General features: G+C 51.5%; 1 long non-coding RNA gene across 2 annotated transcripts; it reads right to left on the minus strand.

The window, feature by feature from the left end:
- Positions 1-8,791: 8,791 nt before the first annotated feature.
- Positions 8,792-16,668, minus strand: LOC149127590 (uncharacterized). Of its 2 annotated transcripts, XR_016231064.1 has the most exons (4): positions 15,947-16,668; positions 14,296-14,419; positions 13,222-13,406; positions 8,792-12,856 (listed from the first exon to the last, which is right to left on the minus strand). It is a non-coding gene; the product is annotated as an uncharacterized LOC149127590 (long non-coding RNA). The 2 variants fall into 2 exon arrangements; XR_016231063.1 differs by having other exon boundaries at positions 11,841-13,406.
- Positions 16,669-22,905: the final 6,237 nt, after the last annotated feature.

Here is a 22,905-nt window from a genome sequence, read left to right on the forward strand (position 1 = left end):
CGGGAGGCGGGCACGACCCTCATCACCACCACGGCTGTTTCACAGATGCACGGAGAGCTGGAGTGCCTGGCCCGGGGATGTGCGCCCAGGCAGGCACACCTGCCCTGCCCTGCCTCTCACAAGCCACGACTGTTCAACGCTCTTTTCATTTATGGTCTAATTAATGTTTGTAGTGCAGCAGTTCTTGTGGAAGCTACCTTCCTTCCTAACAGGGGTGTTATCAGAAAACAGACCCCGCCTTGAACTACAGATAGGACGGAACCAACCCTGCTGCTACACAGCCATATAATTTTAGGAGGGCTGGGAAAGCTCCAAGGACCCAACCACAATGCACCCTCCCAGGCTGCCACCCGGCAAAGCTTTGATCCCTGCGGAGAGGAAATAGCGGAGGGGAGGTGTGGATCAGTCTGTAAGGAAAGGTGCATTGTTATCTTTTGAAATAGAGTTGAATGATAAGAACTCCCGGTGGTTTCCAGGCAGGCATCCGATCCACCTGTCAGGTTCCGACTTGCGCGCTGCAGGGTACTTGGAACCTGGCACCTAAACAGATGCTCCATGTTGCCAGCAGGAGCCAGTGAATGAATGGTGATAATTCTGACAGATGTGAGGTTTAGGGCAGACTGATGACGCACGTAGGTATCAAAAAGGCAGTCATGTTGGGCAAAGTGCCACTTAAAAAGTTGAACTCTGAACACGTCAATCACTGTCAGACGCTGTTAACTCAGAAAGACACCTCAGACATGTTCGAATCATGGGATAGCCTATGAGCTTCCTAATAAGGCTTTGAGCTTCCTAGGAAGAAGTTACATTTAAAAATGCACATTGGATGAAGTGGGCAGTGATAGCGAAGAGCTGAGGAGCCTGCGCAGGTGACGCACACGCCTCCTTCTGCTTCCGTTTCTGGTCACAGAGGTGGCACCTCCGCGTGTGTACTCAAAGGCACTCTGTTCTTGGGTGCACAAGCTCACTTTGGGAACCCAGGCTACTGCCCTGCACTGTCTGGGTGTCCCCAGCTTCATCCCTGCATTCCACATCCGGGAACCAAACAGTTTTCCCAGCATCATCCAGGCAGCCGAGCCAATCTTAGTGTTTTTTTAAAAAGGCTCATGGACGTGCTCCAAGGATACCACAACATCTGCTTCTAATGTTCAAATGCAGTTTAGATATTCTGAAGCTGTGATTTTTAAAAATTGCCCTGAAATGATTCACTAGCCATTACCCGTGACAGGGGCCAGTGACCCCCCCCCCCATCCCGGGCCATGCCACAGCCCTTGCAGGAGGCGGCTCTGCCGGCCCTGCCTGGTCTTTTGAGAACAACACCTGTGTTCCCCGTCTGCTCTCCTCAAATCCTTTTGGCCAGTCGCAAGTGCACACCCACAGCTGCGCGTGGGCTTCAGGGGCCCCTGGACAGCCGGGTTGCCACCGCACAGTCTGCTGTGATACCATCCCCCTTGCAAGAGGGTCAATATTTACTCTAAGAATGAGATGCTTCCTGTACAGCTAGAATTACGGTCACGAGCGTGAGCAACTGCTTCCTAAGTTTAGGCACCGCCTTACAGCTTCGGAAAACACTCCCGACCTCAGGTTCACTGAACTGAAAAGTACCCTGAGATCCTAAGACAAGTTATGTAAAACAAGACCGACCCGCGGGCTCCCCGCCCCCCCGCCCAATTTATCATTTGCCAAGAATTTCTTTGAGAGCAAGGAATACCATGAAACACAGCAGCTGTTGTCAATGTAGTTCGAAGCACCTGACGACTCTTTGATTTCTCCCTAACAGCCTCATTGTTCTGACTTCGCAGTGAATAAACATGATAGATCTAAGTTTCAAAAACAAGGTGTACTAGTGAAATGCTGCTTTGTTTTCTGTGGCAGAGCTGCCCACAGGATCCAGTTAACAGAGGGACTCACTGCCTCCAGAAAGTCTGGAAATTTCTGTGAGTGCCTGTCGAACACTGTCCACGGGGTGTCCACACACACACCTGCACGGGACTTTCAACGTCTGTGCCTCCAGGCCCTCGCCTTGGGAATTCCTTCCCAACAGGTGAGGCAAAAGAAGTTTAAAAAGGAGGAGGAGGTGGAGGAGGGACATTAATAGGATCAATCCAGCACCACCTTCTTAGGCTTCTTAGTCTTAGGAGCTTTGGTTAAACAAGGTATCATGTCAATAACACATCCCTAGTATATGAACTTTACACGAAAGGAAGCAAAGTTAATTGTGTGTTACCTTCCTCTGGCACTGGACCTACTAATGCCATAATCTAGCTTTCTAAAAGTTCACCAACCATCCTCCTATTTGACCGTGCACTGGAAAACCTCACCGACCGCTGTCACGCAGTGTGGCTCCCTGAATCTCTTGTTTTACTTAAAATGTGGACAAAGGTGGCTTTTCTCCCACAGCTGACCTCCTTCAAATTCTGAGTGCCTCTTCAAAGTCAAGTCAGTGTTGGCTCTTTGACAGGTTCACAAGCAGCTTCAGCCCATGGGCGCATGTGGGAACCAGTCATTTTTAATGGTAGGTATTTTGCCCACATTGGATATTATTTTCTGCCCTGCTACTGTTTTGATACTTTCCCAGTTTTCTTGCTTAAAAAGTAAAATGGCATTGAATAGAATCACACGTTTTCTGGATGGGAGGACACTTGGGGTTTGCAACTCTTCCATAAGGATTTCAGATAAAGGAAACTCATTGAAGAACCACACCCCAGGGGCCCGCACTGTGGCATAGCGGATAAAACCGTCGCCTGCAGTGCTGGCCTCAAATATGGGCGCTGGTCCCACTCCCGGCCGCTCCACTTCTGATCCAGCTCCCTGCTAATGTGCCAGGGAAAGCAGCGGAAGATGGCTCAAGTGCTTGGGCCCCTGCACCCACGTGGGAGACCCAGAGGAAGCTCCAGGTTCCTGGCTTCAGATCGGCTCAGCTCAGGCAGTTGTGGCCACTTGGGGACTGAATCAGCAGATGGAGGGCCTCCCCACTCTCTCTCTCTCTGCCTCTCTGTCACTCTACCTTTCAAATGAATAAATAAATAAATCTTAAAACAAACAAACACACACACCCAAGAGGAAACAGGTATTGGCAAAGTGAACACTTGGCAACCAACACCCAAATTCAGATTCCTCTCTCACAGCTGCAGGCGCTTGGTTAAAACCCAAGAGCACCTTTTCTCTGTCTGTAGAAATGGGAATAACACATCCGAGGTTGTCAGATGAGTTAGACTGCAGACACGGGACGGTCTCCTAGAGTAACATCGGAGTGTGTGCGCCCAGCAGGGGTTAGCGGCAGCTGCAAGCTGGCTGCTGTTTTAGGGGTGGGCGAACTTGAAGATCTTTATGTTTTGGAGACAGAACGTGACCAAGGCTTTTTCGGGGATGAAGGTTGTGGGCTTGTGCAGCCAAGTAAGCAGTGACTCCACCCCTGGCCTAAGATCCCCCACACTGCACCGCGACAGGGTAAGGGCCCCAGTCAAGAACAAGGTCCTGACCCGCTGGTGCGTCTGCTGGAGGGAGGGTTTCAGATGAAGACGTGGACAGGGTTCCTGAGGAGACCGCCGTGCAGACGTGGCTCTGGTGGCTCTGCAGCGGCCCCCACGGTGAACCTGTCATGGTGGCAGCAGAGTCCCTGACACGGCCTCCCCTTTGTGGGGGATCACAGGGCACAGGGCACCAACAGGAACCAAGAGCGCGTGAGCATAGCAGGTGCCTCCTAGACCTTTGTGGGGGGAGAGAACTCCTGGCAGGGACATGGTGAGGACTTGGTACACACTTGGGGAAGCCAGAATCCCTACCGGTTTTCATTTGATTCACAAAAACCATGCATACCGGCTTCAGCCTAGGGTCACAGCAGACAGGGTTCAAATCCAAGTCCGCCTGACTGCAAAGCCCTCCCCTCCTGGGGCCTCTGCTGCCTTTGTGTGAACAGAGGTGGTCAGGCACGGACAGGGTCTTCTCTGCTGGAGATCAGCACACAGTTTCCCACAGAAAGTTATTTCCTAAGTGAAAAGGCAGTTTGTTGCTGTTGTTGGACAGGGTAGACTAGGGGGTTCCATTTACTGTGCTCCCGCGTGTCAAGAGAGAGGAGGGGAGAAAAGGACATTCTCTGAAGGGTCCGCACACACAGGCAGCAGGGTCATCTCGAGCCCCTCCTGAGAGCCCCTGGAGCCCTGTGTAGGCAGCAGGGTCCGGTGACGGTGAGACGGCTGCACACCAGGGTGCCCTGGTTCATTCAAAGTCCTGAGGCGACTGGTGCAAACACCCTGCCTGCACATCCACCGGCTGCTGTTTGTCTAAAGCTGGCAGCCTAGGGTATTTAGTCATCTTTATAGTTTGGCTTTTGAAGGAGAAGTGGCTACAGGCCCGACTGATATGCAGATACAGGGTCTTGGGTAAGAAATCTCTGAGGGACTGATCTGATGTGAAAAAAGAAGTTTTGTGTTTTCAAGTTGCAGTCATTACTAAGAAGTCCAGATCTAGATAAATAACACTGCCTCCCAAAGGACAGGGCTTCAGATTAGTACGCGTCTGCTGGTTGTGACAAGTTGTTTATGGCTTGAGCGAGTGAGGGAAGACGCTAAATGAATTTCTGTTTGTCCTGCGGGAGGTCAAGGACAAGGCTGAAATGAGGGGATTGAAAGCAGGCCAGCCTCAGGCCAGCGCCGTGGCTCAACAGGCTAATCCTCCGCCTTGCGGCGCCAGCACACGGGGTTCTAGTCCCGGTAGGGGCACTGGATTCTGTCCCAGTTGCCCCTCTTCCAGGCCAGATCTCTGCCTGTGGCCCAGGAAGGCAGTGGAGGATGGCCCAAGTGCTTGGGCCCTGCACCCCATGGGAGACCAGGAGAAGCACCTGGCTCCTGCCTTCGGATCAGCGCAGCACGCCGGCCACGGCGACCATTGGAGGGTGAACCAACGGCAAAGGAAGACCTTTCTCTCTGTCTCTGTCTCTGTCTCTCACTGTCCACTCTGTCAAAAAAAAAAAAAAAAAAAAAAAAGCAGGCCAGCCTCAAGGCCTGCCTAGGAGAGAGACCATGGATAGGATACTCCCAGACAAAGCCAGAGAAGGTGGTGGTGGTACCGAGAGGCTGGGAGCTGAGCCCAGTGGTGGCTGAGGAGGGGAGGCCTGGCGGGCGGTCTGGACGTCACTGGGGGTGTGCGTTCAGAACAGGGATGGTGCAAAAGCTGGGTGGGGCCTGGCCGTCCTCTCTGCTTCTTCGACCCCACTGGCTCTTGCCACGGCCCCACGGCAGGACTGTGCCGCCCGTCAGATGCCCCTTTAGCCTCCTTCTTCTCAAGCCGCTTGTCTTGGGTATTTTGGTGAAGTAACATCAAGCCGACTGCTATGGTTGCGGATCCTATAGCCTCCTGGGTAAGCAGCAGTGCCACATCTCCGGGAAGCCCGTCAGGAATGACCCACCGAGCTCCCTCGCAGAGCCAGGCAGATGGATTCCCAGGGATGTGCACACACGAGAAGCCCGGGGAAGTACTGCACCCAGGTCCCTTACGAGGGCTACCAGAAGTACTTCCTGTAAATGCAGTCCTGTGACTTTAGTCATCTATCACACCTCTGCCAGACATTAAAATGTCCCTTAGACACTGTAGAGGAATGTCGCTCCCCCTCTTCGCGGAGGAACGACACAGGACCCTGCGCTGTTCTTTCGTCTGCTCGGCCCTCCCCGGGTTTGCTGCTGGTTCTTCCCGGGTTGGCTACTGTCCCTTCCACCTCCGTGGAAGGGCAGTTCCCCCTGCCACATTCCCCACTTCCGCGGGGGAGTGGCACACCGCCGGCCGGCTCTCTCGGGGGCTGCACAGGTGTTCCCCTTAGATGTTCCTCGTGCATGCCGTCTCTCTCCTCCTTTATAGTCCTCCTCCGCCAATCCTAACTCGGCTGCCCACACGCCAAGTACGCTGTTCTCCTCCAATCAGGAGCAGGTCCTGCAGCTTGTCAAGTTGGTGAGAGGCAGCTGGGTAGAAGCTGTTGCCTCCTCTCCCAGCGCCATATTGTGGGAGAGCAGATGCATAGAATAAGTCTTAATTCCAGTAACTCAGTCCAGTCCGGGTTGCTCCCAACAGAGGAAGAGAGAAAAGCTATTATGCGCCTTAAAAAAATGATCCAATACACAATGTATAACTGACTGACGCCAGGTGAGCTCCTCCACAGCCAGTTTTTCTTGAGATGCCTGAATATTTATATCTTCTTTTTTTTGTTTCCGAATGTCCTAAAATGAAAGTACCTTGCAAAACATTTTAAAAAATCTCCTAAACTAAAAAAAAATAAAGAAATTTAAAAATTCCTTCTCACCTTTTACTGCTCTTTCCCCTTCTTTACCATTGGTGTATTAATAAACCCTTAAGTATATTAACATTCTTGTAAATGAGTAAAATTCGTTCAACAGAAATATATTTTTATAACATTGAACATTCTCGATCACCTCTTATATCTCTCAATTCATCTCGACTGTCTGAATTTCTTTTTTTATCTTTTTTTTTTTTTTTTTTGAAAAGGCAGAGTTAGACAGTGAGAAAGAGAGACAGAAGAAAGGTCTTCCTTTTCCATTGGTTCACCCCACAAGTGGCCGCTACGGCTGGCGTGTTGCGGCCTGCACACTGCGCCATCCGAAGGCAGGAGCCGGGTGCTTTGTCCTAGTCTCCCATGCAGGTGCAGGGCCCAAGGTTCTGGGCCGTCCTCTACTGCCTTTCTGGGCCACAGCAGAGAGCTGGACTGGAAGAGGGGCAACCGGGACAGAATCCGGCGCCCCGACTGGGACTAGAACCTGGGGTGCCGGCACCGCAGGCAGAGGATTAGCCAAGTGAGCCACAGCGCCGGCCGACTGTCTGAATTTCTAAACCTGAACCTCCTTAGGATTAAAGACAAATTTCATTTTCTCCAGCTCAGGTGCCTAGAGTAACTACAAATAAAAGGAACATCACTGACAGTGTATATATTGCAAAATAGAATCAGGACACCTGCTCCAATCACAAAAATAAAGCAAGCCTGAGTACAGGAATAGTTTGTACTTTAAAGTTTAAAACAAATTTTAAATTCTGTTTGGGTATGTGTGGGTTGGCAGAACCAGGGAGAAAAGAATAGCTGGATTATAAAAATAAACAGGAGAGGGAGCTTTTGAATGTAGGTTAGCCTTAATAGGTAGCTGTATCAAGAAAGAGGTGTTAACCGTCTTGCACTGAAAACCAAGTGATCCATTCAATGAAGACATTCAGACTTATCTCTGTGTGCTAGTGCACCATGTCTTCTAACAATGACACTCCTGCGTCATCCACCCTACCCCCAACTCCCAACTCTGGGCCAGGAGAACGGGATGCGAGCAAGTACAATGAAAGCAGGAGCTTGGTAAGAGCTTGCATACTGGGGCTTGTCCTGTCTGAATATCTAGTGACATTCCACTGCCACATGAAGAGAGCCAAACCAACCCTTCAGAAAGAGAGCTCAGCACCTTTCAGCTGTCTCCATCAAGGTGAAGCCAGCTTGGGTATTTCAGCCCTAGCCACCATCCTACTGTACCCAGATGAGACCAGCAGAAGAACCGTCCAGCTGAGCCCCAGCCAACTCACAAAACCATGAGCAAATAAAATGACAACTCTTAGTCCAGAATGTGGGGATGGTGTATCACACAGTAATAGGTAATCCAAATAGCTAGGAAACAGATCTGGCTTAGAATGCAAGACACTTAAGAAAGAAATCTAGGGTGATTTTTTCCCCTAATTTCTGGTTCTGGTCAACAAAAGATTAAGTTCATACTTAAAAGAACAGTTAGTAACTTCAAATAGGAGGTAACTGGATTAATCATTAATTTTACTGATATCAGGAAATACATCTTTTCTCTATGAATACGAGGGGCTGAAACATCACTATGGCAAAAGCAACATGTTGTGGGAATCAAAATCCTTAAAGTCAGTTTCTAAAAAGATTTTATTTATTTGAAAGGCAGAGTGACACACAGGGGTGGGGGAAGAGAGACAGAGAGAGAGAGAAAGCTTCCATCCACTGGCTCCCTCCCCAAATGGCTGCTGAATCTGGTCCAGGCTGAAGCCAGGAGCCAGGAACTCTATCCCAGTTTCCCACATGGGTGGCAGGACCCAAGCACTTGTGCCGTCACCCACTCCCTTTCCAGGCACATTAGCAGGGAGCTGGATTGGAGGCAGAGCAGCTGGAATTCGACCAGCACTGTGATATGAGACGTCAGTGGCCCAAGAAGTAGCTTAACCTGTTGCACCACAAGTCTGGCCCCTTGAAGTCACTTTTAAATACCAAAGTATTGGTAGGAGTGGGGAAAGTATACTTGGGTTGAACTAAAGGTTTGATCATTACTGAAGCCTAGGAAGTGGCATTCAGGTTTCTATTCTCTCTGGAAGGGGGAGACAGAAGGGAGGAAGGACAACACTTCAAAATAGAGATGTGTCAATCAGGGAGCTGCAGAACTGAAAACGAATCAGATGGTCTGAGTGCAGAATGGTTATGACCGACCTGAACGCTGTTGGCTTACCACACTACGAGAACACTTTCTATCTATCATCTCCTATTGGATTTAGGACTTCGAAGGCCGAGATCTTAATTTGGATGGAAAGGAGTGTCTAGACCTCTCTGAGCAGCCAACAAACACTGAAAGTGCCAGAAACACACCGCTTACATACGTGGAAGACCATGCGTGGACTTCAGGTTAAGAATCTGGGGGTGGGGGGGAGGCAGCGCTGTGGCACAGCAGGTAAAACCGCTGCCTGCAGTGCTGGCATCCCATATGAGTGCCGGTTCAAGTCCTGCCTGCTCCACTTCCAATACAGCTCTCTGCTATGGCCTGGGAAAGCAATGGAAGATGGCCCAAGTCCTTGAGCCCCTGAACCCATGTGAGAGACCCAGAAGCAGTTCCTGGATACTGGCTTCGGATCAGTGCAGCTCCAGCCGTTGCAGCCATTTGGGGAGTGGACCAGCGGATGGAAGATCTTTCTTTCTGTCCCTCTCACTGTCAAATAAATTTTTAAAAAATCTTTTAAAAAATGAATCTATGTTGGCCAGTGAAACGGGTGTCATTCGCCTAGTGTCACAGACTTAAAAGTAAACGGAAGTCTTCATACACCAAGTCACACTCAGCTGATCACTGAGTGGACGAGCAATTTAACCTGCCAGACGCCATCCCACTAAACCCTTGTTCCTGACTCTGGTTTACGGCTGAAATGGGGCTGCCAGGCCTGAGGAAACACAGGTGCTTCCTGATTTATTGAAGCAACCTACGATGTGATGTCGGCGATGCAGGCAGTGGCTTAATCTGCCGCGCTCCAGCAGAGGCCCCTGAACAAATCTTCTAAAATAGTCTTCTGGGGTGGATGTTTGACCCAGCCACTGAAGATGCCAGCTAGGACCCTGACTCTTGGCTCTGGTTTCTGATTCCAGCTTCCCGCTAATGCAGAACCAGGGAGGCAGGTGATGGCTCAAGTAGTTGGGTCCCTGCCACACATGGCCGACCCGGATTGAGTTCCTGGCTCCCAGCCCTAGTAAACGACCAGCTGGGAACTCTTCTTCAAGCCGCACAAGCCCAGGACTGGCACCGGTTTTGTCTTTCTTCTAGAGCCCAGGCTCTTGCCTTGTGCGTGTGCGCATGTCTATGTGGATGTGTAGGTATGTGTGTGCACTAGGAGGGCATGTGGATATACACCAGGATTTGCTGAGCACGTACTAGGTCCCAGGCATTGTGTGTTAGTAACACAGTTGGGGCCAGCCCTGTGGCATAGCTGGTAAAGACGCCGCCTGCAGTGCCGGCATCCCATTTGGGGGCCAGTCTGAGTCCCAGTTGTTCCACTTCCGATCCAGCTCTCTGCTATGGCCTGGGAAAGCAGTGGAAGATGGCCCAGGTCCTTGGGACCCTACACCCAAATGGGAGACCAGGAAGAAGCTCCTGGCTCCTGGCTTCGGATCGGCGCAGGTCCGGCCGTTGCAGCCAACTGGGGAGTGAACTAGCAGATGGAAGACCTCTCTCTCTCTGCCTCTCCTCTCCTCTCCTCTCCTCTCCTCTCCTCTCCTCTCCTCTCTCTCTCTCTCTCTCTCTCTCTAACTCTAACATTCAAGTAAATAAATTAATCTTTTAAAAAAAGTTGCTTTTTACCTTCACCAAGTATATCACACAATCATTTTCATCCTCATTTCTCAGATGAGAAAATTGCAATTTAAAGAGGTTAAGTGCTGGTCAGAAACACATAGCTAAGAAACAGCAGAGCTGAGTTTCAAACCCAGGCCTAGATGACTTAAGAGCAACGCACTTATTAAATTTCATGGCCATTCAATATGTCACAAGCATTTCTACGCAAGGTACCCTGCTGGGACCTGTTGGGAACATCTCTAAGTAACTATCCGACACAGCAGAAAGTGACAAGTCCAAGAAAAGAGGTGTACATAAACGCCAAGGACATTCAGAGGACCACAAGGTCACTCGTCTGGGGAGCAGGTGCCACCGAGTTCCAGGCTGGGTTTGAACAAGTAAAGTCGAGAGGGAATGAGCACCACATTGGAGATCAGCTTGGCACAGGCTCAGCCTGGAATTCCTCCTAAGGCGGGGAGGGGAGGTGGGCTAACCCAGTTCCAGTAAGATCTGCATCCTCAACAACAAACCCAGTTTCATGCACTTGTTTTTTATGCAACATTCATACTGGAAACAATAAATATTTATTGGCTGAAAAAGGAGAGCACAGGAAAATGGCTTACAGCAATTCTTAGAATATCTAATTAGCTCAAACACACTGCCACTTACACGGGATGTGCTGATGGAATCATTAACAATCTTTCATAATGCTATAGGCACTCTGCGACCACAATTCCTTACGCTACTATACAGTCAAAACGACTCATCCACATCTTAGTTTTACTCCCCCACAGTAAGCACAAATCTATTCTGACCTATTTATCTGTACATCGAAGGGTTTTTCTTTAGAAAATACCTTATATTTTGTAGAAAGGTAAAGTTAAGAAAAGGCGCCACTTCACCTAAAAGGGGAGCGCTCTATATGCAAAAAAAGTATAAATAAAAATATATAGGCAAACTTATCAGGACAATAAGGTGCAGGTCGCCTTTGCAAGGACAGCAACTGCTCCTCTAGCAAATGCAAGAGAGAAAACAGCCAGCTGTGCTACAATACGCCTTGAGCAATGAAAACCTGCTTCCTCCTTCCCGGCTTGTCCTTTTGAAAAGACAACATGTCACAGTGAGACTTTTTTTGTAACAGCCTCCACGCTGATGACAAATGTTTGCCGAGGGGGAAGGGGCGGGCGCAGATGGGGGGGGCACAAAGAAATACAAAAGGCAGAGCCTTCCCAAAAGAGACGGGAAACAGGAAGACGCCCTCTGCTGGCAAAGCGGAGCAACGGCGGAGAGAGCCGAGAGCCACTTCCCCGAGGAGCGTGGTCTGAGCCTATGCCTTGGAATCTTTTACTCTGAAAATAAGTGGAGTAAATTTCAGGTTTACTTTTGTGTACTTCAAGTCTTAAAAATTATTAGAAATCAAACTCCAGAGGCCACTTACCTCACGCGCCAATTTCAGAAAGCATTACACTTGAAATAATTTTAGGCATGCAGTAGGATTACAGGGAAAGAAATATCACCCTACTGATATATTTTGGCTGATTCAGGCAGAGTGAACTAAGCAGTCATCTAAATTTCAGGCAGACCTGGAGTGGGTCAGGTCATATATGGAAAACAAAACAATGATCTTTTATAACGAATTTGTGCTGCTTTTTAAGGCAAAAAATGTAAGTTCATAAAAAAGAAGACCAAAAAAAATAAAATAAAATAAAATAAAACACACAGTGCCCCTGATTGGTCTGCTCCTTTGTTATCTACCAACAGGACGGTGGACGTCACTAATCACTGCGGCCACACAGCCACACGACACAGCCGTTGCTCGTTCTGTGCTACAAGAAGGCACGGCCGCTTGCAGGAAGTCAGAGCGCCGTGGCTGCGAAGGAAATCCCATGTGAGAAATCTCAGCGCCGAGGACAGAGTGCTTGCATACCAGCCTGCAGTTAACTGTGATGCACTGGTTTTCTTGTTTTCCCTTGATTCTGGTCCCCGACACACACACACACACACACACACACACACCCCATTTCCTTATCAAATGCACCCACGCTCCCACTTGAGCTCAGCGATTTCATCTTGACAGGTGCTTTCTCTCCACAAGCCTATTTTCAGTATCCGGCATTTCCGGGCACGTAGGAACTATCTGGATACCACAGCACCCAATGGGCGGCTCACACACCAGGACAAGTCCCCGGTGTCGTCGTCCCCGCCGTCATCAGCCATCACTGTGGTTTTACAGCCAGGGCAGACTACTTGGGGGGGGGGGGGGGCCTGCGGGTTCCCATGGCACTAAACCTACAGAAATTTCCTGTTTTCAATGATTTGTTTTGAAAAACTGCATTTGGGGCCTGGCCACCTGTGCACCCGCTGTGCTCTGAAGGCACACTTTAAAGCACCAGACTCCTCTAACAAAAGCAGCCATCCCAGACGAGCTCACCCTCCCTAGGGCAGGGCACGTGGTGGGGCAGGGACGGGGCTTGATCGGCAGATGGAAGAGTTATTCTTACTGCCAGTCCGATCACCAGCAACCGCGCATCTTGGCTTCATCGGCTATAAAAGCAGAGACTACGTATTCTCTGTAGGTCTTCATACTTTTGCTCCTTATTCTCTGCATCCCCAAAAGCTCCGTGATGGTGCGAGCCTGCATGGGTCCCCTTCCGCACCTGTTCCAGAGTTTCTGCAGGGTGAACGGTGGGCGTGCCGAAAGGCAGGAGGTCAGGTCCAGAGTTTCTGCAGGGTGAACGGTGGGCGTGCCGAAAGGCAGGAGGTCAGGTCCAGAGTTTCTGCAGGGTGAACGGTGGGCGTGCCGAAAGGCAGGTGGTCAGGTGTGCTGGAATCGGACCCTCCCGCGGAGCGGCAGTCCCGGGGCACTCCCAGAACGGCTTCCCGTACTGGAATCCAGACGGAATTCCAACCCTGGCTGCGGTCTGGCCTTGCCCCCGCGTGTCCACTTGCAGCGCTGCCCTGCACACAGCAGTCAGCTCAGCTCGGGCCATTTGCCTTTGCCTCCGCCTTTTCATTAGGGATCCTAAGAACCACCTCTGGCCGTGCTGCCTCCTCCCACCCGGGCTGAGAACCCTGCAGCTAGGGGCAGGATGCTTCCGTGGCGCCCCCACACGGGCCGGCCACTTGGTGTCCCTGCCATCACCTGTTCGATCCTCCGCCTCGGAGTCCCAGTCACCCAGTCTGCGGAAGGGAGGTTCCTGACAGCTGCCTGCCAGGTTGTCTTGAAGATCAGGAGAGAGGAGAGCAATGCACACACACAGGGTGCCTTCACCACACCTGGTGTTCAAGGGTGCCTCAGACAGCTGACTCGGCACAGCGGGATGCAGCCTGTCAGGTACAGCAAAGGCACAGAGGGACTCGGCGCTGGGGACTTCTCCCTCCCCGGCTCCTGTCCACCAGCAATGAATTTTAATAGTCACAAGGAAAAAAAACAACAACAAAAAACCTTTTCCCCAAATTATAAAATCCTCAAACTTCATTCACAATTACTTACTGAATTAAAAAAAAAAAAAGCTGAGTTTTTTCTCTAACAAGCTACATTTTCAAGGATCACATCAGTGACATGAGTGACAGAGACGATCTCTGGCTCAAAACAAAGCTGCCGTGTATGTGGGATACCACTGGTTCAAACCCTCAGGTCTGGAGCCACTGGGGACAGGGGGACATCCCTGCTTTAGAAAGTACGATGCGGGGCCGGCGCCGTGGCGCAGTAGGTTAATCTTCCTCCTGCGGCACCGGCATCCCATATGGGCGCTGGGTTCTAGTCCCAGTTGGGGCGCCGGATTCTGTCCTGGTTGCTCCTCTTCCAGTCCAGCTCTCTGCTGTGGCCAGGGAGTGCAGTGGAGGATGGCCCAAGTGCTTGGGCCCTGCACCCGCACGGGAGACCAGGAGGAAGCGCCTGGCTCCTGGCTTCGGATCAGTGCAGCGCTGGCCTTAGCGGCCATTTGGGGAGTGAACCAACAGAAGGAAGATCTTTCTCTCTGTCTCTCTCTCACTGTCTATAACTCTACCTGGCAAATAAATTTTAAAAAAAAGTAAGATGTCTTCCATCATCTTTCGCATGTTTGGTTCATGAGATTCGAGAGACGCTGACTTCTGTTAGCAGGTGGCTGAGACAAAGTTCCTCTTTCTAAGCCCAGGGGAGATGAGAGGCTGCAACCGGGACGAGACTTTGGAAACTGGGTTTAGGGTTTGTCACCATAGGAATTTTCCTTACCTAACAGCAGCAACAGGACGGCCTCAGAGCGGGTTCAGCCATGGCCTGTGACGTCAGCATCCTATATGAGTGCTGGATCAAGTCCCGGCTGCTCCACTTCCGACCCAGTCCCCCGTTGATATGCCTGGGAAAGCAGTGGAGGACAGCTGGAGTGCTGGTGCCTCTGCACTCATGTGGGAGACCTGCATGAAGCTCCTGGCTTCAGCCTAGCCCAGCCCTGGCCATTGCAGCCATTTGGGGAGTGAACCAGTGGATGGAAGACGATCTCTATCTCTGTTCTCTTTTTCTCTTTCTCTCTGTAACTGTGCCTTTCAAATCAATAAATCTTTGGGAAAAAATAGTTCACAGGATAATGCTACAACTTCATTGTTTTACCTTCCTCCAGGCCATCGGGGGAAAAACCTAAAATCCTTGAATTTTGAGGTCAGATGTAACATCATCGCCCCAAAATGCAGCAACTTCAAACACGCAAACTGACAGCTCTGGTCATGACCGATAGTGTCATTCCATTAGAAACCAGGTGGTATTTCACAAACAAAGAAGAAAAATATGTGCGATGCAACCGTACCAATTATGACATGTCAGATAATGAATAAGATGGCAAAAGAACCTCTCAAGACAGTAAGATGCGCCCACTTCATTTACCAACCCATGAGCAAGGGTCTACGAACTTCACCGGGAGAGAAGTCAAATCCAAACCAAAGCAAGATAACTTGGATTCAAACGGAGTCGGTGCAGTGGGTTTTGTAAACAGTTCCAAAGTGAATCCTTCAACACCCTGAACGTCACAAAGACAGCCGAGCATCGCTTCTGGCCGCTGAGAAGGCCCGAGGGCTCAGGCCGGTGGCCAGGGTGCGAGCCGCGGCTGCAGCCATAGTCCCAGCTGCCTGGCAGCAGCACTCCGAGGGCCTCCCTTTTTGCCTCCTCCTGTAGCAGGAGCTTCTTTTAGGTCATTCTCAGCTAAAGAGACAGAGTGACTTCTCGGGACAGTGCTGGCCTACATCCCGGCTCAGCGCCACCCGCACTCGCACCCGGGTGCTCATCTGACTCACCCCAAACCTCAGCAGGAAATCAAACATCACACTGAGGATTCTGCAGCAGGCTCCAGCCCAACCAGGAGGTTAGGTTTTGAAAGTAAGGAACTCACTCATGTGAATTCCATTATGAATGGTTTCGGATGAAACACTCACCCAGGGCCCTCGGCCCCCAGTAGCCTCAGCTAAGACTTAACCTTTCTGATTCTTGGTTTCTGCAACCAGCAAATGAGGAGGCAGAAGTACAGGACCCCAAAAGGGTCTTTCCACAGTTGCTTCTGCGAAATACACACAGGCAAAGCACGCTGAAATTTGGAGAATGCACACTGACAGATCAGAGCAACTGGAACGCCTTTCTTAGCCCAATGCTATCAGATCCAAATCTTGCCTTCTTCCTCAAATAGCCATTTTCAAGGCCAATGCTGATGGCTCATTAGAAGATTCATGAAGTCATTCCACATGTTGGTAAATTAAAAAAAAAAAAAGATTCAATTTCCATTTATAAGGGAGTTTCAGAAACTAGGTTAAACAGATTTCTCGGCATCTGAGACTTCAAAGTACTACGTGTGCTGTGTGCCTCTCCAGAAATACCAGAACACAGCACTTCCCCAACTTACCTGCCACCGAGTCCTTTCTCGCATGGCCAAGCCTGCAGGTGCAGGTGCCTGGAGCTTGCTGTGCTGAGATGAAGTGGACAGACAGGAACGGACTTGAAGGGTCACTCGGGGCACTAGCACAGGAGGCCTTGGCTGCCGATCGCGACCCCACAGGTGCTGCTGCCAATGACTGGCCCACGCTCAGCAGCTCTGCCAGGCCCCACCGGTCCCCCTTGGCATCGGCTGCCGGCCTCCGCCCCACCCTCCAACTCCCGGGCCGAGCGGCACAGCACGCGGCCATTTCGGCTCTCGGTTCTGTGTCTACATCTTGCAGAAATGCCAGCTGCAGAGGCTGCCCCCGTGTGACAATCCAAAATAACTGAACCTCTACTCCGCGGCCGCCTTAACTTCCACAATGTTGACGACGGGATATGGGCAACGTTCCGTGGTTTTCATGTAGAAAGGAGAATTCTAAAAAATTCCAAAAGTCCTCAAAGTTTTCTCCCAAGTGGCCAGAACCAAAGAAAACGAACCCCCGAGTCCCTCGGCATGCCACTCTCTTATGGAAACACCCTAAGCCATAAACGACAGTTCAGCAAACACTGGAAAACAGAGGCACAGCACCAGTTTCCTTGAAATTAAAAGCAGAGTTTTTCTGATAAAAACTGTCGACTGAAATACAGTTAACATGTTTGTCACTTTCAGAAAGCCACAAATGAATTCTCTGAAAAACCCAACGTCTTTTTTTTTTTTTTTTAATTTAATCCACAAAACTGGGGCTCTGCCAAAAGGTGGATGTTACAAAACCCAGAGCCACGTGCCCTTCTTAACACTTCGCAGCCAGGACTACAGCGAGCGTGACGCTTCTGCAGATGGGAGGTCCAGGGGCCAGCCGTGGGTTCCTACGCAGGCTATGTTGGGGAACCCCTTGGGCAAGTCACTCAGTGTTTTCCAGCCTCGATCCCCTAATCCGTTATGCGAGAACAGAAACACCTAGCTCACGGGATTAAAGACTTTGCATTAAGACGGAGCTGCCCCTGCCTGGCAGACCGGAACCTACGTTACTTAGAAACAGGTTGGGCTGACAGCGGCAGGAAACCCAAAGCCATGGCAGCTGGGTCATGAACAGTTGCTTTATTTCCCCAGGATGAGCAGCCATGGGCAACGTGGCTTCACGGGCAGACAGCAGAATGAGAAGAAGACAAAAAGAAAGGGCAGGGAGGGGACACACCTGTCCCTTAAGGAAGAGTCTTGGATGGCTCTACGCGACGACGACTTACCTCTTCACTTTTAACCAGGATGTGGTCACACAGCTGCGATGTGGCCAACCACCCTCACTGTGAAGTAGGGCTCGGGTTACTATGTAAAAAGAGGGGGTACGGATTGTGGGGGACAGCCAGCAGCCTCTCAGCAACAGCATCTCCTGTCTTGGGTGGCTGCAGCTTCAGGAGGAGTAACAGCCTGGACACAATGGCATAGCCACATAGTTATATACGGCTGGCATTCGTTCCAAATAGCTACATATCCACGCACTGCTGGTGGTTAAATACTGCACGCCTTTGGTGCGGCAGTATCGGTACTGCCATATCGGAGTATTTGGATTCAATTCCTGGCTCCGTGAATTTGCAATCCCAACTTCCTGCCGACGCATACCTGGGGAGGCAGCAGGTGGTGGCTACAGTTGGCCCAGCCTGTTCTGTTGCGGGCATTTGGGGACTGAACTGAACGAGGAGATGGGAGGTTTCTCTCCATTTCTCCCTCGCTTTCTGCCTTTCAGATACATAAAAAATAATTATTTACAATTAGGAATCAATATTGTGAAATTTGACATTACCTTTGGGAAACTCTACTTTTAAGTTCTACAACAAACAGGATTTCCTTTACACACTGACAATTTGCCCCCGTGTTTTCTTCCCTGAACTGTGCCCATTACAGGGTTCGGTTTTCAGAAACGAAGGGCACCCCACTTTCAGGCCGTGGCTCCTGGAGCTGCTGTGTGCAGTCCAGAGGGAGGAGAAGGCGGCTCTCCCCCACACCCCTCAGCTCCCGGCCACACTCCTGCTCTGCGGGCCACTCCCATCTCTCCCACACCGCCGGAGGCTGCGAGCCAAGGACGGGGGAGGGAAAGGGCAGCATGGACTCTTGCGTCCACAGTCAGCGCACGTGGGCCTTGCACGTGGGTGGGGGATGCTGACGGAGCCGCCGCACACTGCTATTCAACTTAAGCCCAATTAATACCAGGAGTCATTTGCCGCAAAGATGAGCCGAAGCAGGGTGCCCCAGGCCCAGCAAAATGTCTTGTCAACCCCAGATGTCTGTTCTCATTCTTTCTAAGAGTTTAGATCAGCAAGTTCTAAGCTGTGTTCTAGAACTTGGGGGGGGGGGCTCTATATTAAGATTTTCTTCCCCCTAAATGCATTAAAAACCATCTTAAGAAGGTGGGCCGCTCCATAACAGCCAGCCTACACGACACGGTGTGCCGGCGGCAGGTGCCGGTGTGACGGCCGCAGCAAGTCAGCCTCTGTTCCCCGCATGGCTGTGGTTCCTTCTGCCCCGAGCGACCTCTCCTTCCTAACCATGGACACTGCACTCTGCACACTGGAAGCTCCGCTTCACTTTTTCATCACTGGATGGGCTGGCTTCTTAAAACTAAGTAAGGCAAGCACGGGTACATAAAGGAAAGCGCATATGGTGGGAAAGCCCACCTGTCTTTGGCCCACCCTCCTCTCCCACAGCCTCCCTTCCCGGGCAGACAGTCCTCACAGCCGTCTGTGAGCCTTTCTGGACGACGGGTCTCCTAACACACACGGTGCCATAAGCACACCCTGCTTTGCACACAAGGATGTGTTTCCAATACTCTATTCTTTTGCCATTTCTAAAAGCTTAAAAGTAATTTTTTTTGTCAGCACTTGCTGTAATGGTTACTAAGATCTCCCAGTCTAAGTTGAAAGTGACATTTACTGTATAGATTGATGTTACTTAACCATGCATCTCTATCATCAATTATTACTTTCAAATATTTTAATCCCAAAGTTATCAGCAGCAATTTTTTTTAAAAAGGATATGTTTGTCTATATATGAAAAAGTTACAAAGACAGAGAGTCAAAGAGATTTCATCTGCCAATACATAAGAGAGAGAGAGAGAGAGAGAGAGAGATCCTCCATCTGCTGGTTCACTACCCAAATGGCTGCAATGACCAGGGCCGGGCCAAAACCAGGAGCCTGGAACTCCATCTGGGTCTCTCACATGGGTGACAGGGGCCCAGGCACTTGGGCCACCTTCTATTGCTTTCCTAGGCAGGGAGCTAGATGGGAAGCAGAGCAGTTGGGACTCGAACCAGTGCCCACATAGGAAGTCACTGTTGCAGGTGGCAGTTTAACCCACTGAACCATGACACAGGCCCTGGCAACAAGTTTCTTGCCTGCAATTAACTTACAGTGGAACACAAGCCCTCAACAGATAGCCGGGGGGGCTTGTGTCTTCAGAGAGAGGGACTGGAGCTTCAAGTGGGAAAGGCAAGCTCACTCCCAGGAATCCTAAAATGCAATCCTGGAGACCTTCATCACCTCCTCTACCCCTCACCTGCGCGGGACTCACTGCATTTCACACGCCAGGTAACTGCACAGAGGGTCTGGTGCAGAGAGGGTCCCACGCACAAGTCCAGCGCTGCAGACACCAGCCACGGTGGCCACGAGCACTGCCAACCCGGCCGCCAGTGCAACGGAGGAATTACACTGTTAAGATTCAATTTCAATGCAAATACACGCGAATGCCTAATGGTCACTGACTAGGGAGCGGAATGATGGGAAAAGCTACCGAATTCTTCCAGAGCCAATGAGAGGGACCACGTGGGTGTGACTTTGCAGGCTGAGCACCCTGGGTTAAGCCCAAGTGCATCTCTCTTAATGGACCAAAGCTGGATGGGCTGGTTCCAAAAATAATTCATTTATTAAAGCCGCAAGGAGCGTTCAGCTATGTTGCAATTACCTGTCCAGTCAGGAGTTCCAGCAGCCGTGATGTCCCGCAGCCCTGCGTCTGCTCAGGCCTTCTGCTCTGAGTTTCTCTGGCATGGCGTTGCACGCCCATCACTCTAGACTAACAGCTTCTCTGTTAGGTGGAAAACACAAACTGCACCGCAGCGTGCACGAGGCTGTGCCAACTGTGTGTGTGTGTGTGCTGGAGCAGAATTCTTCTGGAACGGGCTGTTCAGGGAACACTTTGCGACGACACAGACGTTCCACGTCTGCACCGTTAGCGAGACAGCCTCGGCTACCGAGCACTCGACCTGTGGCTAGCGTGACTAGGGAGCTCACGGTTTACTTGGGTTTAATTTTAACCAATTTCAATTTAAGCAACCGCAAGTGGCTGCTGGCTACCTTGGGAGGTGGTACAGGTCTAGAAGAATACAGCTCACCCTGTTAACAAGGGCTGTCGGCCAGCACCACTGCTCACTAGGCTAATCCTCCGCCGGTGGCACCGGCACCCCGGGTTCTAGTCCCGGTCGGGGTGCCGGATTCTGTCCCGGTTGCCCCTCTTCCAGGCCAGCCCTCTGCTGTGGCCAGGGAGTGCAGTGGAGGATGGCCCAAGTGCTTGGGCCTCGCACCTGCATGGGAGACCAGGAGGAAGCACCTGGCTCCTAGCTTCGGATGGGCACAGCACGCTGGCTGTAGCAGCCATTTGGGGGGAGTGAACCAAGGGAAAGGAAGACCTTTCTCTCTGTCTCTCTCTCTCACTGTCTAGCTCTGCCTGTCTAAATAAATAAATAATAATAATAATAATAATAAAAACAAGGGCTGTCTTGGAGGGAGTTAGCGCTGGAAGGAAGAACTCCGGTGTTAGGTACAACTGTGCACAACGCTGTATGGAGAGAGGTACTGACTTTGCCCTATTTGAGCAGCAGGTGTGGCGCATTAGACAAACAGGTGGAAGAGGAAGGCGCTACAAGCCAACAGATATTTCCCTCACCATCCTGCAGTCCACCAAGGCCAAGATCAAGGGGCCAGCGTACTCAGTTCCCAGGAGGGCCCTCCCCACAGGGCAGGGACAGAGACAGAGAGACAGAGACAGAGAGAGGGAAGACAGTGAGCACGCCAGTCTCTTCCTCTTCTCATTAGGACACAAATCCCCTCACAGGGAGGGGGAGACCCCACCCACATGACCTCCCAAAGGCCCCGCGGGGACTCTGCACTTCAACGTAGGGGTTTTACCGGGCACACAAACATTCAGCCTATAACAGAAGGAGACAGGGAAGACTGGGAGAGAGGGCAGGATCAGAACACAGGAAACAGAAGCTCTCCTGAGACTGAAGAGTGGCTCACATCCCCGAGGCCAGGCCCAGGGCACAGCAGAGGCACGCAGCGGAGCCAGCCTGCGGGGCACTCACAGAAAACTGGCCTCAACCACGATCGCGCCTTCCCACGCCGCTGGTGTCACAGACGACCCTACTTCCCCATTTCAGTTTTAAACTTGTGGGGAAGTACTGCGAGGTGTCTGACAGCGGTGGTCTCACGGGGGGCTCCTGCACCGAGAACCAGGGCTGCAACAAAGGCAGGACCGAAGAAGGCCGGTGCAACTTCCAGGCAGGTGCAGCACGCCGCCATCCCAGTAGCCCCACTGTCACCGCCGCAGCAGTCCAACCACACCGGGCAAACGGCTGCTCCCGGGCGAGTTCCCCAGCGCCTCCCTGGAAACACAGAGCTGGCATTCGGCACCGACAAAGTGAACCCTGCTGCTCCTGAGCCCTCTGAGGGAGGGCGACAGGGAGAGAAGAAAAACTACCAGCCGGAGCTAAGGGCGAAGTCTTGGCCTAGACCCCATCTCTGGTGCTGTGTGACCTGCTGTGCACCTGACCTTGAACAAAGGACTCCACGTCCCAGCGCCTCAGTCTCCGCCTCCAGGAAACGAGGGCAGCGCGGGCAGCGTCACAGGACTTTTGTAGACTGTGAGATTGTAAACACAGCGCTCAGCAAAGACTGTCAGGGTCTTCACTGTGTCCCAGTGCAACGGCACAGCAAATGCTTCTCTCAGGATCACTACGAGGGCGGCACCGGGTCACCCCCCTCCTCATCAGCGGCCAGCTCTGGGACTCAGCCATTAATACAGCAGGGAATTCCGCCTAGGAACTGTTCTGATTTTTATCTGAAATCCAGAGAGATGAGACCAGGGAAGAGGGAATCAAAGGACACAACGAGAAACAAGAGAAGCAGAAGCAGCAGGCAGTGAGGCAGGAGGATCAGAGGCGGTACCGGACAGGTCTGAGGTCCCTGGGCAGGAGCGGGGCCAACGGCATCAGCTCCCTGCTGTGCCAGAACCGGCGAGGGCACGGCTGAGCCATGCGGGGAACAGGGAACCTGACGCTCGGGGAAACCCGGGCCCCTTTCACATCTCAGGGATGCCCTTCAAACTTCCTCCTGTGTGTATGCAGTTGAACCCTAGGCGACCATCTCAGCAGAGTACAGAACAACACTGCACCCCCAGAAGACGAGGAGTGCGTGTGGCCTGGCATGGCAGCCGGCGGAGCGCGTGGAGAAGTCCCGCATGGGCAGGGCAGGCGTTTCCATGCTCCACATGCCAGGGCTGGGGCCCACAGCACGCCGCCAGACTGCAATCGCCCAGCAGAAGGAATAGGACAGAAGCACACAACCGTTTCACTGTGCGTACAAGAGAAAACAGACATCTGTGCTTGCCTTTTGATGGAAGTCATTCTGGACAGAGATGAGCCCTAGAAGGATGATGGTGGAAGGGCAGTAAAGAACACCAGGAGGCTGCCCGGGATAAATGGCAAGGACAGAAGCAGGCTCGGCGGTGGGTAGGGAGAGGGCCCCATACTGCAGGGGTGCCCAGATGGGGGGGGGGGGACCAGTGTGGAAACTCTTCTCCAAGCCTGTGTGAGAAGAAAGGGAGAAAGACGCCCTCCGATGAGGTTGGGTGGGACTAGGGAGGGAAGAGAGCAAAGCAGGGATGGCTTACGTGTGGGGCA

The sequence above is a fragment of the Oryctolagus cuniculus genome, chromosome 3, assembly GCF_051225735.1.
Source record: "Oryctolagus cuniculus isolate XC-2025 breed Fujian yellow rabbit chromosome 3, ASM5122573v1, whole genome shotgun sequence".
Lineage (NCBI taxonomy): Eukaryota > Metazoa > Chordata > Mammalia > Lagomorpha > Leporidae > Oryctolagus > Oryctolagus cuniculus.